The following is a 13771-nucleotide window of genomic DNA, read 5'->3' on the forward strand; positions in this document are numbered from 1 at the left end:
TGATTTCTATCTTATTTAGCTCAGGTCAATTATGCTTTACCACCAGTGTAGAAGTGGAGAAAGAACAGAAACACTGAACTATAATCTGCCTTGACTCTTTGTTTGGTAAACATATGAAATCTTTTAAGGCTCTTAGTTTTAATAGATGCCAATAATTATACAACTTTCTGAGTTTCAGCCTTCTCATATGCAACAATTACAACTCGTTTCCCAATTATTCCATTGTAAGGTATTAGGGAAATAAAAGTTTGATGGCTAATATTGCTTGTCAAGCAATTGATTGGACTGAGAATCATAGAGGAGATTCAGAAAGAGCTCACTGCTTTATTACATCAGAACTCAGATCTTTACCTGGATTTCAAGAATAATGGTCAATCTGACTTGTCCCCATGTAACCATGTATGCATGTCAGCCATGTAACCTTCCCATTTCAGTATCATTTGTTTGATTTTTTTGTACCTTTATTGCCATCCTGTTCCCCCTTCCATTTTAGTATTCTCAGCATTTGTTTTAATAGCAATTCTCTTTCTTTGTTAGGTCTTTGAATACCTTAAATTGGAACACACACTCAGTTTATCATGTCAGATGAGTTTGACTTTCCACCCCCCCATATATTCACAATTGCACCTATTCATCAAGACTCAGTTCTGTTAAATGAAAGAAATATTGATGATTTTATTTTACTACCTCTTTGAGTTTTTATTGGCATATATTAATTGTACAAAATAATTAGTTTTACCGTGACATATTCATACATGCATATAACATACTTTGCACAAACTTAACCTGCTGTCCTCTCTTATCTTTTGTCTTTCCCCCAATCCAGTTCCTATACAAACAAGTCGCACTCCTGCTCCCCTGCTTCAGATTCCATGAATCAGAGAAACTTGTGTCATTTTTTTTCTGATGTTGAACCTGGCTTATTTCACTTAATATGATTATCTCCAGTTCCATCTGTTTTTTTTTCAAATGATATGCTTTCTTTCTTCTTTATGATTATAATAATCCTCTACTGTGTATACCTATGATAGTTATTTATTCATTTGTTCATTGGCAGGCACTTAGGCTGATTCCATAACTTAGCTATTGTGAAGTCTTGATCATTTCATGTTTATCATCCTTCTCTTCTATACCTATAATTGTCAACATACAGTTTAAAACATCACTGTAATTTTCTACTGTTTTGGTACTTTGTGTTATTTTAGATGCTTCCAATTTCTCCTTCAACCAGAGGGTGAAATTATGATGGAGACATCACCACTCTCAGTGACCCTTTGTCATCTGTCAAAGGACAGCAGAGGGATTCAGTGACAGACAAATACATATAGCTTTTTAAGGTCAAGCCTTGTTTATCTCAATCTCCTGCTTTACTCCTAAACATTTAAGACATTTGGAGCATTGCTAATTGTTGTTTACTCTGATTTACATCTCATGTGGGAAGACTCCTCTCTTGTCTACTATGGGGCATGAAGCAATTCTGTGACTCTGCCCCTCTCACTAAAAATCTTTCTTATGCTTTTTAAGGGTCTGAAATGTACTAAGTTCATCTATTCATCTCAAATGATGAAATCTCTGAAGAATTCATTTTGGGGGGAAGTTTCCAAAAGTTGGATTTGAAGATGAAGATGTAGAATTCTATTCAGATTGTAAACCCCAAAATTCTCCAAGCCAGTTTGAATGGAAAACCTTTACTTTGGGAAATAAAGCTAGCACTCCATTTTAATGCTCGCTCTGCAGTGCCCATTCTTCATTTAGTTAGAACCAGTAAGGGAGGAATATATTTACATTGCTAGACCCTTTCTGTCCACAACAGTTATATATACTTGCTTCTCTTTCTATTTATGTTTATGGATTTATGTTTATTTCTGAATGGAGTTCACAATTCATTTAATATTTGAGTAGAAGGGACTTAAATTGTCTTAAATTAGATATACAAAAGTCTGGAGGAAGATGATGGAGGAGAAGCTGGAGGCTAAACAAGCTCTCACATAGAAAGCAGTTTTAGTGTTCCAGTGAAAAGTCCTAGGCTTGAGAGTTGCACCAAATGTGCCATCATAGTGTAGAGAGTTTGGCCAGAGAGTAAAAATCCAGGCAGCTTAGTTAAGGAGCCAGATCTGAGCACTTGTCGGTGTTTGCTGCCATGGCAGCAGCAGCTGCTACCATGGCCACCATATCAACAGAGAGAGCTCGGGACAAAGGCACTAGATGTGGTGTGTGAGCAGATTCTACTTACCTCCAGCAAGCACTGACAAAGAGCAGAAATCTTCATTCTGCTGATCACAAACAGTTGCAGACCATGGATGGCCAGGAAACCAAGGGATTGGCATGAGTACCCCAAGACGTCCTCACTCCTTCTCAGGGAGTAATGGTGGGAAGGTAACCCCTCCACCACCACCAGAGAAGAACTCCACCTTTGATACTGACAAAGATCTGGCCAGAACAGCTAGCATGCAACTCAGGCCTTGGAAGAAGACAATAGGAGCCATTCAACAGGTCACAGGAACCTGTCTGGCTCAGCTCCACCCAGGGGAAAGTTGCCCTTCCCAGGCAGAGATAACTCTACCCCCAGAGGAGTAACTTTCTTCACGGGGTAAACAGAGCCAGAGGCTGCCCTTCCCCATTGCAGCCTAGGCAGCAGACTCAGCAGTAGGAGGGTAAAAGAAAAACAATTGAAACTCAGCAAACATAAATCCTGAGAATTGCTCCAGGCTGGGTTCTGTGAGTATCTCAAGAGCTAGCCCTTCAGATAAAAGCTACTGATTGATGATAGGCTTCAACCCTACCCACAACCTAGCCTCATCACAGCAACTCCAAGCTAGAGAAAACAGCCATCTCCCTCTTTTGTGATACTCAAAATAGATCTCCCTCCCACTGAACTAGCCTGGGAGGAGGATCCTAAAGTCCTGGGTAAGACAGAGCTTCTCTCTGTGTGCTCAAACAAACTGACTTAAGAACCCAATCAAGCCACAGTGAAATCAAACACCACAAGCAAACCAGAGACTCCACCAAGAAACTGGTTATGGACACAGGGGAGATACAAGATCCCCTCCCCCCCAAAAAAAATCAAAGAACTCTTTTTTTCTACCTTTTTTAAAACAAACAAACCTGTTTTCTATTTTTTTCATAATTCTTATTTTAGGTGTGTGTGTTTTTAAAACTCTTTTTACTCTTTTCCCTTTTGGTCTTTTTTTTCTGACTTAAATGCAATTCTGTTCATCCCCAGATACATACCTGTCACTTATTATTAGACCTTATCCTTCATTGTGTGCATACTTAATTCATAAATTGATTACTCAATCCACAACCTCTTAGGCTTAACTCCTTCAATAGTAATATTATTTCTTTATATGTATATATTTTTAAGTGTTTCATTTTTAAATTTTTTATTTTTTATTTTTTCATTTTTCCTTTTTATATCTCTCTTCCTGTCCGTCTATCCTTTTCTTCTATCAGTATTATTTCTTTATACTTATATGAGTTTTGAGTGTTTTATTTTTAAAGTTAAATCTTTATTTTTTCATTTTTTCTTGTTTCTTTATCTCTGTCCTCCTTTCATTCTATCCATTTCCTCTCTGAAATTAAAGCTTGGTTAAATTCCCTCTTTCCTTTTACCTCTCCACATTCCTCTAATCTTTTTTTCTCCCCACAATTCTCCCTAAGCCTATTAATTTCTGGTCTGCTGACTCCCTCTTTGACATTCTTAGTCCATTAATCCATAGCTGTTTGATGTTGAATTAGATTGTATCTGTTGAACTAGATTGTATCTGTACTCATTTTGACTGTGTCAATCTATCTGTGTGCAACTACAGGGTACTGGTTGATGTTTGCCTTAAAATAGTGTTCTAGCATGAAAATGGTTTTGCTTTCATACCAAATGGGCAGAAGCCAGAGAAACACAAGAAAAATGGCAGGTCCAGGTATATCAACTCCCACTCATGATATGCAGGTGACAGATCAGTTAATGAATAATCCAGAGAAGAGTTCCCAAAATACTCTAGAAATACTACTGGTAAACATGCTGAATGAAAAGATTGAAAGCCTGCAAAGGACTCTGTGTGAGCTTGATAGGGAGTGAGATGAGGTTAACCAAAGATTAATACAGGAATTTTGTGAGTGTGAGGAAGATAATCAAATATTAATACAGGAATTGTGTGAGTTGCTGAGAATAGACAAAGATTAATACAGGAATTGCATGAGCACGAGGAAGCTAATTAACGATTAATACAGGAATTGTGTGAGCAGGATAAGAATAGACAAAGATCAACGGAGGCATTCATACAATGCACAAACAGCTGAAGGAATCCAGGGAGGAAACCGAATGCTGAATGGAGCCCATCAGAAGGAAAGGGAGCCCAATGAAACTATACCCAATCAACTAAGGGATTTGAGAATGAATACTGAAAAACAAATTAAGGAAGTAAAGAAGTCCATACAAGATCTAAAACAAAGCCCCAACAAAGAATTTGAAGCCATCAAAGCCAACCAATTAGAAGTAAAGGAAATAAAAAAAACAAAGCAGTAAGTCTTGACACTAGGTTAGACCATGCAGAAGATCAATCTTCTCTGGGATTGAAGACAGCCTAGACATTGTAGAGAAAGAACAGACAACTATTCAAGACAAATCTAAGAAGCAAAATTCTCCACAAAATTTTAGCCAATTGACTTCAACAACTCATCAAAAAAATCATACACCACAATCAAACAGGATTCATTTCAGGGATGCAAAGCTGGTTCAATAAACACAATAAATTAATATAATTCATCACATCAACAAGAGCAAGGATAAAAACCACATGATTATCTCAAGAGGTGCAGAAAGAGCATATGACAAGATCTAACACCCCTTTATGATGAAAGCTCTGGAAAAGCTAGGAATCCATAGAACATTCCTCAATATAATAAAGACTGTGTATGACAAACCTACAGCCAGCATTATACTTAACAGAAAAAAGCTAAAGCCATTTCCACTAAACTCAGGAACAAGACAAGGATGTCCACTGTTTCCAATTCTATTCAATTTAGTCTTAGAATACAGCAATCAGACAAGAGGCAAACATAAAAGGGATCCAAATAAGGAAAGAAGAAGTAAAACTCTCCTTCTTTGCAAATTACATGATCTTGTATTTAGAGAATACCATGATCTCCACTTCCAAATTACTCGAGCTGATTCAAAAGTAGTAGAGTATAAAATTAATCCTCAAAAATCAATGGCTTTTCTGTATGCCAACAATGAGAAATGTGTGCCTAAAATCAGGAAAACAACCTTTGTAATAGCCCCACAAAAAATAAAATACCTAGGAGTTAACTAAAGAAGTGAAGAATCTCTATGATGAAAACTTTAAAAACCTAAAATAGGATATTAAAGCTGAACTTATGAGGTGGAAAAGCCTCCCATGTTCCTGGATTGGGAGGATTAACATCATAAAAATGGCAATACTGCCGAAGGCAATCTACAAATTCAATGTGATACCTATCAATATTCCAACATCATGCTTCAAGGAAATAGAAGCAATCCAAAAATTCATATGCAACATTAAAAGACCCCAAAGAGCAAAAACAATCTTTAACAGAAAAAAAAAAACAGTACTGCAGTACTGGAAGAAAATCAATACCAAATTTCAAACTCTACTACAAAGCCATAGTAATCAAAACAGCTTTGTACTGGCACAAGAACAGACTTCAGGACCAACGGAATAGAACTAAAGACCCAGAAATGAACCCACAGACCTATAGTCACCTAATCTTCCATAAGGGAGCTAAAAAAATAGAATGGAAGAAAGACAGCCTCTTTAGTAAATGGTGCTGGCAAAATTGGTTAATCACCTGTAGAAAACTAAAGCTAAATCCTTATATATCATTCTGTGCCAGAATCAACTCCAAATGGATCAAAGACCTCGAAGTCAAAGCAGACACCTTGAAAACTTTACAAGAAGGAATAGGAGAAACTCTATAGCCCCTGGGCACAGGCTGAAATTGTCTTAATAGAGACCCAGAAACACAACAAATCAAAGAAAGGTTGGACAAATGGAATTGCATGAAACTGCAGAGCTTCTGCATGGCAAAGGACATAGCTAGCAAGATCAATAGATTGCCCACAGATTGGGAGAAGATCACTAGTCATACAATGGACAAGGTCTCATATTTTATATATGAAACCTTCTAAGTATATATAAAATATACTTAGAACTCAAAAAACTAAATCTCCCAACAACAAATCCTCAAAGAAACCATCACCTGATTTATAAGTGGGCTAATAAAGAGAGACTTCTCTGGAAAGAAAATAAGAATGGCCAATAGACACATGAAAAAATGCTCAACCTCTCTAGCCATAAAAGAAATGTAAATCAAAACAACATTGAGATTCCCCCTCACCCCAATTAAAATGTCTATAATCAAGAAATCTAATAACAACAGATGCTGGAGGGGATGTGGACAGAAGGGAACCCTACTGCATTGTTGGTGGGAGTGTAAATTTGTTCAGTCACTTTGGAAAGCAGTATGGAGGTTCCTCAAAAGACTCCACATGGAGCTCCCTATGACCTAGCATTCCCACTTTGGGGAATTTACCCGAACAATCACAAACAAGGCTATACTAAAGCTACCGGCACAACTATGTTTAGTTAGCCTAGCTAAGATATAGAACCAACCCAGATGCCCACCCTAGGTAGATGAATGGCTCAAGAAAATTATATATATGGAATTCTATGCCTCCATCAGAAAGAATGACATTGCCCCATTTGTTAGGAAATGGAAAGACTTGGAATAAATTATATTAAGTGAAGTAAGCCAGGCCCAAAGAAACCTAGGTTCCATGGTTTCCCTTATTTGCAATAACTGGTAGAGGTCTAGGTCAAACAGAAAAGGTCAAAAGCTATGTACCTATGACCAGATAAGATGATATTAAGTGAAATGAACCCCAAGACAGGGACACATGTGTTTTTTTTCTTGCTATTTTTTTAAATCATACTTATAATGGACTATGTGATTTTTTTTTTGTTTGTTTCTTTGGTATGATTCTCCCCCACGGTGCCTTGCATCTTGTATATATACTTTTCTAATTTGGGGAAGGGAAGAGAAAAAGCAAAATGCTTAAATAGGGATACAGGTTGTAACAATGTGATATACAAGACACTATGTTGAAAATGAACTTTACAACTTGTGGGGGGGAGAGAGGGAGGAGTTGTGGAAATGAGGAGGGAAGGAATGGTAGGGGAAAAACAAAGGAGGAGGTAACAATGCTCAATAGGAAATAAACTCATTACCTTAGTCATGTAACTGTAACCCCTCTGTACACATTTTTTTACAATAAAAACATTTAAAAATTAGATATGCATTTAACAACTCTAACATCACCTACTTACATTCAGCCATTACAGTATGAATTATTAAAATAGGTTCACGAATCTTCTTTTATGCCAATCTCACAATAAATTCATGCTTGATACTTATAAACATTAAAAACTTAAAAATCAAGATTAAACATTTAAAATATTTGTTCTGTCAGCAATAACTATACAGTCTACATGCTTTGGGCTTTCATTTTATGAATATATGTATAGATAGATAGAAACTTTAAGGTATTATATATTATGTCACATTTTTCATCTAAATTTTTTGTAAATATATCTCAATACAAGATGACTCTCAGGAAATATTTATTAAATTAATTGACAAGATGACTCTCAGGAAATATTTATTAAATTAATTGATGAATTTTAATGGTGGCAGAAAATTTTCATTATATAGTTTTCTGTGGTACAATTTAGATGTTTCCTGATTGCCACTATTGCAAAAAATGCTTATTTTTTAAAAGTTTTTTCTTCTCCTGAAGTTTTATTACTTTATTCTCTTTTCATACAAGTAAATATACTTCAGCTCTTCTTAGGTTATAAGAACATAAGTATCTTTCCTGGTAAGGTGCCTGGGACATTGTACTTGCTTAGTATGTGGTGGTTGGCATTTTACTAAGTACTTTCAAATTTCCATTGTGTATAAAATTATAATGAAAATATAACTATTGGGAAGAAAGGCAGAATCTATTAAATTTCTGTGCAGTCTTTTAGGGGCTCCCTGGCTGGTTTTATATAGTCTTCTCATTTCATTTCCCCAAGTTCCTGACTTTTATTGGTCCTCAATTTTATGTCAATATGGAAGTTTGATTTTAGATAGATATTAAGCAATTATAAAGTAATGTTCCTAGCCATAGAGGCAGTATATTATAAGGAATAAAATTTAAATTGATCAGAAATATAAAGTTCACTGAGGGGACAAAGTGCAGAAATAGGTATGGCACATTATAAAGCACAAGTGTTAAAATATAATTGATACATTTCCTTAATACAAGATTGGTATTCACTCAATTATGTCTTGGTATAGGACAACAAATTTAGGATTGAGAAATTCTGACAGTTCTAGTGTAAGTTGTTGCTGTTACAAAGGAATGTTGGAAAGCAATGCAATGGGAAATTAGGGAAAGAGATGGAAGAAAACAGAAAATCAAACGGACCTGCCTTGCACAACACAATCTTCTAGGGTCTTAAGGGATGGGGTGTCCAACTCACAATCCTGTGGATGAGGATGGTCCTGTTCCTGGATTCCAGTGGTTCACAGCTGTGCTTTTGATTCTTCTGTTCAGGATCTTTCAGGTTGGGTCACTTTTGTGCCAAGTGACTGTGTAGTAGAAGACACAAGACACAATATACTCCTCTTGCTGGACATTTCTGTGGTTTGTCCTCAAGCTGTCCTCTCAATCCAGAGGAACCTGGGTGCTGTCAGTGTCTTCTTGCTCTTAATTCTCTTTTATACTTTTTGTACTTACCTAGTGTCTTCCCCCCAGCATATTTACATTGGCTTCTGGGAGGACCCACCCACTTTTCTTGGAATGTGTGATCACTACAGATAGAAGCAGACCGTCTCCACATAAGCGCTGTCAAACACTTTGTGGGAAACTTGTCTCAACGTGCTTCTTTTGTGCCTCTCAGGCACAAGGCAAGACCCCTTTTGAAATCTCATTTAGCATCTGCAACCACAAAGCACTGCTCACATTTCCAAAGTGATGTGTTCTTTACCTCATTTATGAGTTAGCATTCTTAATAGGCTGTCAGTAGATGTATAGATACAGATACACAGATACATGAGATGTGATTGATTAGAGAAACTGACTCACATGATTATGGAGGCTAAGAAGTCCCATGGCAGATTATCTGAGCCCCGGTGATGCTAGTAGTGATTTCCATCTAGGTCTGGTGGCTTCAGAATTTGAGAAGCTGATCATTTAACTCTGAGTTAACAAAACTGAGGGAAATAATTGCTATTTTAAGTACTGAGGTAGAAAGGCTGGAGAGCTATAAAATCTTGGAGTTCTTCTATCCAATGACAGAAGATTTTCCCATCTCTAAGAAAGCTCACATTAGTTCTAGTCATACCTCCCAACCAATTGGCTAACACTTGTGCACATGATGGTGTATCTTCACCACTCAGTCTACTGAATCTCAGTCTTTTCCTTGGAAACATCTTCCTAGGCACACCTTGGTTAATCCAATCATTCTAACCAAAGAGTTCCTCTTCCAGCAGAAAAGGAGTTGGCACTGTGCATATTCAACTTTAAATAGAATTTAACTTTTCCAGCTATCTGTACATCTCTTAATTCAGATTACCCAAATTTACTGTTTGTTGACTTGGCATTAATATATGCCATCTTAAACTATCAATAATGTACAGATAGAGGCAAGAACATTCCAACTACCCTGAATACAACTGGAAGACATGAGTCCTATCTCAAAAGAGGAAGGAAAGCTATGAATGATGCTTTTGCATCTCCTCACATCCTCCCAAACTCAAATGGTATGATATATAATTGGTAATCCACAAATATTGATATAAAAATTTAAAAATGTTATTTACAGGATAAAGTAAAATACGTATGAAAAGACACTCTTTGCATTACACACATCAACAAACATAATAAAAAAAATTCAGGAAATACTTATGGAATGTTCAGGAAATACTTATGGAAAATATGGTACTAATTTCTATAATTGGTCACATAAGTAAAGCTGGTATTTATGATTACTTTTTTTCTACTATCAGTTTTTTCTTTTGCCAGAAAAAAAGCACCTATTCCACTTACTGTCCCCAATCCCTTAGTGCACTGCCTAATCATCAGTACTATCAGTTACTGGCTCATGAGTTCTTACCCCCTATACCACCCACATTTATCCATTGGCTGTTCTGATTTTTTTCCCATCTCAGACCCAATAATAGTGGTGAAGGGTTGTATTGCACCAGTAGTATGGACATGAAGGTTCTGTCTCTGTGGCCCAATTATATGGCAAGCATTTCCAGGTATATGGATCACCTCACTTGCAGGAGATCATAGGTACTAGGCAGCCACCTGGTTTGGGGTGGGGGTTAGACACTTCCATAGGTGACCAAGCTCATCACTGAACATAGAGAAGGCCACTTAGAGCAGAGGTCTATACTGTAGCAGATTTCATTGATGGAATAGGCCATCTATTCACCCCTTTGTAGGCCGGTTTTCATTGTGACTCCTAAAGTATTGAATTGCACACTGCTAGAGCTGTGATTCCTCAGGATTTTATCTGAAGTTTCAGCCCCTTGTAGAGCTGTGACCAAAATAATGGCTATCTTTGGTCTTATTCATGTCAGAGGGCACAAATAATTTTGTTATATTGATGACATGTAACTGTATGGGCATGTCTGGTAGAGTGATGCTCAACGTCTGGACCTGGACTATCAAATGCTTGTTTGGACTATCAAACTTCTTGTTTTGTAAAATGTTACCTACTGGGGAAAATCCATGCCTTTGTATCTCTCTTCTTAATTGGTCAACATAGTAAGTATAGATATTGAGATTTCTGAGGAATAAATACCCGCTAATATCCCAGATGCCCTACAGATGCTTAACTTCAGGAGATGGAAATGAAGAGCCGTTGTATTTTATTTCATGCCATGCTAAGAATCACATGAGACTTACCCAAGTAGACCACTCCTACTTAGTAACATGCATAGCCCACAGTCCTGAATCTTATTGGAGTTGATGGGCTATCCTCTCAAACATAGATGAGTGCACAGATAATTTACTGAAGCGTATGAAGAGAATTAACATGATATTACCAAAGTAGTGGAACCAGTAATATCAGTAGAGAATGAGAACAAAGTACGGCTCTGAACTACCATGCTCTGACAAATAGGACTGTGTAAATGCTTGGAATGTTCCTGTTTTTCCTCCCAAGTGAAGGCAATTTCTTTTCAAATCCAGTTGCAAAGTAGTGCTTTCCAGAGCCAAGGGAGGGATGATTCCTCTCCATCCCCTGCCCCCAGATCCTGAGTGGTATCAGGCACCACTATAGGGACAGGAGGTATGACCTTATTTAGCTAATTGTCAGAAGTCACTTTGCTAGTCCTATACAGCAGTGCAACCAGACAATCAAGGCTCCAAAAGGCACTACAAATAGGCTGTAAAATTACAATCTACTCTAATCACACGATCTCTCCAATCTCAACATGCCCACCTTGCAGCGTGTACTACTTGGTATTTTCCCATCCACCTGGGGCCAGGAAGGCTAGCTGGGTCCGGTGTGGGTTCCCTTTTCAATATCAACTTTACTACTTGAAATTTGAGGTTAAATATCCCAACTGAGATCTCAGCTTTTACTTGATTGCCTCTGTTTTCTTAAGATGATAAGGCTATGCTCTCAGTTTGAGATATGAAGAAAGAGATGAAAGTCTTCATCCTCTTCCAAGGTTAGTAATACTTTATCACTTGAGAGAGAACTCATAAAGGACAAATGGCATTTCTTAGTGAGGAATGTGTAATTTCCATATGTTGTGAGTTCCTGGAGAAGTTAAAAATGTCTAAAAGTATTTTCTTTGTAAAGTTTCTGATATGGCTGGAATAAAGGTTCAGGCACATTTCTTGAGTTCAGAGGCGTTTGCCTTTCATGCCGTTTCCATAGTTCCATAATGCTGTTTTGTCAAAGGCTGAGGTACAGCCTGCATTCTTGACTTCCTCAGGAGACTAGAGATGCAGTAGTGAGCTGCAGTAGTGATGGCAAGTAACAGTTAAAAAGGCACAGTGCTAAGATGCTCCTTCACCTTTATTTGTTGTGTCCTCAGCAGCCATCTGTGGGTATCCACAAGTCGTGATGAGGACTCATTGACATGGTTAGGTGAGGCTTCTAGTCTGGGCATACTTAGCAGAATGAGATAAAGCTAGGGTTTGAACCCAGGATAGTCTGACTTTGATATCTGAGGCTTCCAGAAACATGTATCTAGATCCTACCCATGGCTTACAGTTTTGGGAATTGGGTGTGAAGGAAGAGTTAAAGATGATTTTGATAAAATGTTGTTCAATAAAGGTCTGAGTCAAGGCAGCTTAAAGATTTTTTTTTGGTTGGTCATGGGACTTGAACTCTGGGTTTGGATGCTGTCCTTGTGCTCTTCAGCTCAAGGCGAGCGCTCTACTGCTTAAGCCACAGCGCCACTTCTAGTTTTCTAGTGGTTAATTGGAGAGTCTCACAAACTTTCCTTCCCGGGCTGGCTTTGAACCGCGATCCTCAGATCTCAGACTCCTGAGTAGCTAGGATTACAGGCGTGAGCCACCAGTGCCCAGCTAGCTTAAAGATTTTTAAGGTAAATTACATTCTATGTACGCTTTTGTTATTACATTTGATTATTAAAATACCACTTTCTGGATGAAGAACTACATCCAAAATATATTTCAGAATATCATCTTATGGGAAGAGAAGTTACACTAGTGATTACCAATGCCACCTGGAATTTTATGTTAAGATGGAATTTGGCTGCCTCTTATGAAGCCTTTTCTTCTCTCTCGCCACTCTTACTTCCAGACCTAGATGTGCCATCAACCCAAAGTTGAGATGCATTTGAGGCTATACTTTTTCTATGTAGATTCATGAACAGCAATTCTTAGAAAATAGTAGACTCACAGTATTGGTAGTTAACATGTATGAAATTGGGACAGTGATTGGAGTAAGTGTGGTATGCTAAGAGGTATATTGTCTACAAGCAAAGCTGTGTAGGAGGGGAACACGAGGTCAAAGTACTGACACTGCAGTCTTTACAGATTCATCTTGTAGAATCAGATGTTAACTAGGAAAACATGTTTCAAGGTCCAATTGAAATATCTGATGATGATAAAAAGTGGAAAATTGGGAACTGTTCAGATCAACCTGTCTTTCAGCTTTTGTTCTGAAAAGAGATTTTTGACCCTACATGGAGAAAGAGATGGGCCTAGTTCAAGACAAATAGGACAATATTTAGGAAAAACAGAAATTTTCAATATTGGTATCTTGCTTGAATAATGTAAAATGACCTCACAAATTAGGCATGATACAATATAATGTTTTATGAGGAAATAGTTATGACCAATTTCAATGTACAGTGTCATTATTATAGTTGGAAATGAAATTAGCTGGCCAACTGCTTTCTATGTGACTTAATTTTCATATGATCCTTTTTACATTCTAGGGTAATGGTAAAAGTTAAGAATTGTTCATGACAAAAGCAATGAATAACTTAGGCATGGGAAGACCATATGTCCACATAGTAGACAATACTATGAAAACATTAATATCACACTGAGACAAAAATAAAAAGATATTCTCTGAAATCAGGAACATGCTAAGGTTTCCACATGATCTACTCTTACTCAATAAAGTACTAGAAATTTTGGCCAGTGCTATTAGGGCAGATATAGAAAATTTAAAAAAAATATAAAAGGGAAAAG

This window comes from Dipodomys merriami, unplaced genomic scaffold (genome assembly GCF_024711535.1).
Source record: "Dipodomys merriami isolate MVZ:Mamm:240054 unplaced genomic scaffold, mDipMer1.0.p SCAF_24, whole genome shotgun sequence".
Taxonomy (NCBI): Eukaryota; Metazoa; Chordata; class Mammalia; order Rodentia; family Heteromyidae; genus Dipodomys; species Dipodomys merriami.